This window comes from Macrosteles quadrilineatus, unplaced genomic scaffold, assembly GCF_028750875.1.
Source record: "Macrosteles quadrilineatus isolate MER2022 unplaced genomic scaffold, UCM_ALF_1.0 Scaffold_1__1_contigs__length_201487025, whole genome shotgun sequence".
In the NCBI taxonomy this organism is placed as follows: Eukaryota; Metazoa; Arthropoda; class Insecta; order Hemiptera; family Cicadellidae; genus Macrosteles; species Macrosteles quadrilineatus.
Window position 1 is genome coordinate 47402299 of NW_026542594.1, and position 6432 is coordinate 47408730.

Genomic DNA, 6432 nt, shown 5'->3' on the forward strand with positions numbered 1-6432 from the left:
AAAGTAGGTCTACTGAATAAAATTGTCCTTGTATAAACTAAATGTTATTAAGTACTTTAATAACACATATAAAATATCAACACAAAAAACAGACAATAAATCAACAACAAAGAATCAAACGTTTCCAGTAATAATGTGATTGATTTTGATTATTTTCCTTGCATTGCAATGACTGAAACACTGAAACCATTGCGCCGATTGAACACCACCAGTCAGGCACAGGCAGTCACCAGTTGTAGTGGAATTCACTCGGTTTTTCATTCGACTGAAAAAACCGACTGGTTTTAAAAACAACCGATTGACTAGTCGATTGTTTTTTCCAGTCGGTTGTCCCATCACTAACGCACAGACAGATACGGATTTCTGTTTCTGCTGTCTGCTTCTGATTAACCCTTGCCGACCGACCGCCACCGCCCACCTGTTCCACCACTGCTCGTCGTGGCTCGTGCTCGAGCGAACACCATTACCGCAACGATACGGTGAACAGCCGGAGTGGTGAACAACCGGTGAACAGTCTCGGTGTAGTGGATAGCGCACCGGGTTAACAGAGGTAGCCGGTTCGTAACCTACCGGAGGCATTAACTTTTTGACTCGATTTTGTCATTATCAGCAAGTTTGGTTGGTTTGGTTAGGTTATGATAGTTTAATTTTATAATTAAAAAATTATATAATTGATTTTGAGATATTTATAATTTTATTTTATGAACAGAACTATTTTTGTTATTAAACCTTCATTCGAAATTTTCATTATCAGCAAGTTTGGTTAGGTTATGACAGTTAAATTAATTTAAATTTAACCTACAAATGACACGTTTTGACAGCAACAGTGATAAAGATAACAATTTCCCACGAACAGTTCGGCTATGCACGGTATGATGCGTTCTGCACGGCGCGGTGGTGGGCGGTGACGGTCTGACGGCAAGGTCTCGTCTGCTTCTGCTTCTGCTCCTGTCCTGTCCTCTGGCTGGCTGCTAGCGAAAACGCGACATGCCAATGGAATGCCGATTGATGATTGGCCGATTCTTCTTATGTTTTTCTCTGTAGACGACTCATCGATCAGCTGTTTGGAAAACATAGCTGATGACGTTACACTTACATTATGTCATAATGCTTCAGATTTGCTGTAGAATCCAATAAAATAGAGTGTATATAAATTAAAGTGGAATAAACAAATGTCCATAATCAACATAATTTGTATAATTTTAAAGAAATCTATTGAAGAAATTAGAAGAGTGACGTCTTCCTGCAAAATATTTTCTCCTGCTGGAAAACCACGCTTCTGCAGAAGATAACGTTTCCTGATTATAATGCTACAGTCGCCTCATAATCAAGCCCTTAGCATCGACTTTAAATAAGGCCCCTTTACAATCTAATACTCGTAAATATATTTTGACAGTCGTTGACGAATACTCAGGATTTCCATTCGCCATTCCCTGCAATGATTTGTCTGCTAAGACACAAATTGGAGCTACGAGTAACATATTCTCTATTTTTGAATATTCGGCTTACATCCATTCTGAAGTAGGAGGTATCTATAGAGAACTGTGAAGAATATTTGCACTCCAAAGGGATAGCCAAAAGTCGTGTTACTCCTTATCGTTGTGGAAACAGGCAAGTAGAACTAACGGTATAATTTGGAAGACCGTAACTCTTGCTCTCCATCCAAAAGACCTACCAATAAACTGGTTGGGAAAGGGTTCTCCCAAAAGCATTACAATCCATCAGGTCGTCATTGCTGTTTACTGCAACTAATACAACTACTCACGCGAGAGACTGTTTTCCCGAAAGAGGAAATGCTCAACTGGAGTATGCCCTTCCACTTACTTAAATTGACTTTATTTATTTATTTACGGTTACACCATTTTTCAGAGTTGACATGCTGACTTAAATAGACAATCCTAACGAACTACTGTTGCAGTAAACTAAACAACCATGAGCTAATATTTCTTACTTTACTGTTACACATGTTTGAAAATTTACTACATCTTGCATACACTACTTTGTACCTGTTGGCTAGTGCTTTCTATGAATCGTTCGGATTACATTCAGTTACTAAACTTTGTTGATATACACAAGGTAAATTGACCTCCATGTCACCCATACATATTTTAAGGGAGTTCCACTATGGGCGACAGTGGCGCCGGTCTGGGGGGTATGGAATACCCCACATCGGCCCACATCAAAAAACGGTGTCCGAGGGCCCCCCCCGGAAATCTTTGCATAAATTTAAGTGAAAATCACACATTTCTATGTATCTTTTAATGCATTTTTCGATTATATTTGCTTGTAAATAGTCCATATAATTTCACTTAATTACGTATCCAAGAACGTTTTAACAGGCCAAGGCTCCCTTCACAACCTCTTGGGCCAAAATCATAGCTCAATACACACTACCTAAAACACAAAATAATTTTCTACAAAGCTACCAGCGTAGTTTTAGAGGACGGGCATGATAGCTCTCTGACACTGTCGGCTGTTTATTGTCCCCCACCTCATGTAATCAATAAAGACCAGTTTACAGATTTTTTCTCATCTCTTGGCTCAAAATTCATTGCAGGTGGAGACTATAACGCAAAACACACCCACTTGGGATCAAGACTAATAACTCCTAGAGAAAGATCGCTTTATAGCACCATAATTGAAAATGGATTTGATTGTGCTTCGACAGGCCAACCTACTAAACCAACGGCCAACGGCCAACGGATCAAAACAAAGTGCCAGATTTATTATATTTTTGTGTACTAAAGGGCGTTTCATTAAACTATATTGATGTAGAATCATCCCTTGATCTTTCATCTGATCACTCTCCTTGTTATCAAAACATACAGTAGTAAGATCATTTCTCTTAAAGAACAACCACCGTTCCTTTGTAATAAAATCACTGATTGGGATCACTTTAGAGACTCAATAAACAGTAATATTGACCTGAAAATTCCGTTAAAAACCCCAACCGATTTTGAGAAATCGATTAATTACTTAAATTACCACTTTACAAAAAGCAGGATGGGAAGCCACTCCTAAAGCAAAAACCTCGGTGACGAAATCGATAAACTATCCTTTGTTTATAAAAAAAAAGAATTGCTGAGAAACGTAAGCTAAAACGGATTTGGCAGAATACTCGAAACCCAGACGATAAAAATAGGTTTAATCATGCAGCTCAATCTTTAAAACGATGTTTAGTAAATCTAAAGAATGAATGGTTTTCCGACTTTACCAACAATTTATCTCCAACTGAAGCTACAGATTACTCCTTATGGAAATTCACGAGGTACGTAAAGCACCCATAGTAGGCCTACAACATGTTCCACCTATCAGGAAAAATGATGGAAATTGGGCCAAAACTAACATGGAGAAAGCAAGTACCTATATTCTCAAATTACTTTTCAGATGTATTCAAACCCTTACTACCGAATCCACCAAACGACGAGAGTGATATTTTTGAATATTTGGATTCACCTAATCAATAATTATCTTTGCCTATATCACCCTGTACACCGTCCGAAGTTCTAAAAGTAATACAAAAGGAAATAAACCCAAAGAAAAGTCCCAGATACGATTTAATCACTGGCAGGATTCTGAAAGAATTGCCACGAAAAGGAATATTGCTGACCTTCATATTCAACGCAATATTACAGCTAGAAAATTTTCCAGTTCAATTACTTACTTTCCGTGTCCGGAAATCAGACTTCGCTTTTCCAAAAATTAGCTACCGATATGGCTTTGTCATTCGCATGTAAAAGATCATCTAATGTGCAAGACTGGTCTAGGCGTGGGCAGATCAGCAGATGGCCAGGATCCTGAATAGCACCACACGCGCACAAGATGTTTTCTTCGTCTGGTAAGAGACCCCATTTCTGCATGTTTGTCTTACATTTTGGTACCTCGGCCCTAATTCGATTTAGGGTCTTCCACACCGTGTAGTGAAGGCCTCCACCAGGAGCCAGTTCCTCCCTGGCTGGTATGGGAGGGTTAGTCAACGTGGCCTCCCACCTTGCCACCCGATTGCTTGAGAGTGATCCATCCAGGACTCGTGTCCGCGATAAAAAGCTCTTTCTGGACCGAAGCCGTCGCTCTGCAGGTTGGTGGCCGTGTAATGGGTGACGAGGGTCTGTCTCTTGCTTAGTCCTTTCTGCGTCGGCAGCGACATCACGTCGGATTGATGGAGGGCCGATCCCTATGATAGGATAGAGTTTGTGTACTGGGGTTGGTTTCAAACACCCAGTTACAATCCGAGCCATGTCATTGACTGCAATGTCAACCTTTTTTGCATGTGACGATGCATTCCATACTGGTGCAGCGTTCTCCGCAGCCGACACACTGAGCGCTAAAGCTGAAGTTCTGAGGACATTAGGGTTAGCACCCCAGCATCTGCTGGTGAGCTTCCTGATGATATTATTCCTAGCTGAGACTTTACCTCTTGTCGCAATACAATGCGCCTTAAATGTCAGTGCGCGGTCCAGTATGACACCAAGATATTTGGGTGCAGGACAATTAGCCCAGTCAATAAAGGGTCAAAATAGTGCTTTGTCGGAAGTAATTAGTGAAAGGCTGATTTTTTCATGGGTGTTAGTAGATCATATAAGGAACATTTTGTAAAAAGTCCCCGCCCCTCCCCCTCTTGCTTTCCCCCCTACACCCTTTTAAATGTATTTGTGTAAGCTTTTATTATTTTATCAATATCTCAGAAACAAACAGCAATAGAATACATTTTGTTTCACCATTTCAATCCTTAATATATTCTCTAGAAAAAACGCAATAAGAGTGTAATCGATATATTTAGTAGTTTACTTGTAATTTAAGTTTGAATGTAAATTTTTTAACTTTTAAATTTCAACCTTCGTGTGTGAAGTTGATTTGTATTGAAATGAGACGAGATAAAGAAAAATGTTTTATATAAAAAGTTGGCGTATTTCTTTATCTTTAAAATGATATGAGTTTTAAAATGATATGATATGAGTACGTATTTAATTGCAGCCAGTGGACAGAATTAGTCCGAAATGGGAGGCGGCTTCGGGCGCAAGAGCGCTCGCGGCGCGGATCCGCGAGTATAGTTAGTCCGGTCAACCTGGGTTTTTAAGGGGGGTGGGGAATTAGTAAAAAGCTGATTTTTTGTCCATCGACTACTACCATTTAGACAAGAGTTTAGCCAAAGGTAACCACCCCTACCCCCCTTGTTCCCCCCCCCGTGCCCCCTAAACATATAAAGTGTAAGAGTTTCGTAAATCACGTTTTTTATATTGTTAAACGACATATTGAATTGTAATTAGTTTTATTGTCTTTGTTATAAAATTTCCTACAATCCTGCTCAGTTAACATTCGTCGTAGCTGTTACCGTTTGTTCGTTATTTGTATAAAAATGTAAAGATTTATATTTTTTTGAACATATAATTTTATGTTTGTCGCCTTAACTTTTTTCGCTGACTTTTTATGAAAATACGTTTAGAACAAAAGTGTTGTTGCTGCTTTCATTAGCTTTGAAATTATGTATAATAGTACTTTAATGAAAATCCTGCGAGATTCATCCGGTGTAATTCAGTATGTGTGTAATCAGTGGTGGTCTAGGTCGGGCTAGCGCGAAATACAATTATAGTTGTAATGTGGAGAATAGTTTTTTTTTTTTTTTTACTTAAGATACACTATAGTATTATCCTAAAAAAAATCGAAACCCCAATGTAAAGTCAATAACACTTTAAGTTCATTTTTTTAAATTCATAAAAAATATTTTGTTTATTATTTAAAAAGCATATAGTTTTTTTAGGTATGTAGTTGTTATGTAATATGATTCCTTTTGTACTGTCAAATATTTATTCAGCTGTTTTATTTAAGACTGTTTTGTTTATGTATGTAATGTTTACAGTTTTCCTTTATGTGTCGCTACCACTAGATATTTTTTTGATTCTTCGTCCACTGGAATCTGTAGATACGCATCCTTCAAATCAATAACTGAAAAGAATTTTGAACCATTCAACTTAAGCACTGTTTCTTCAAACGTAGGGATGCAGTATTCGTCATCGATTAAATGAGGGTTGATTGATACCTTGAAATCTGCACATAATCGTACCTCACCATTAGACTTCGGTACAACAACTAAAGGAGAAGCACAAAGGATCGGAGTAGTAGCCGGATCCACAGGTTCTAAGACCCCTGAGGACACTAAACGATCTAGTTCCTTGCTAGTTGCACTGTGTAATGCAAACGGAACAGGTCTCGGTTTGTGTATTGGCAATTGTACATCATTAGCTACTCTAACCTTAGCTTTGAAATTTTTCACTGTTCCTAGGTTATTGGTAATTATGTCTTTGAATTCTTTATATATCTTACGTTTCTCCCCCTCTTTGTCTATAATGTCCGTGTTAATATGATTGACGCTATGAGAATTTTGCTTACATACATGTTCACAGTTAGGATCTAGATTAAATGCTACAATCCAAT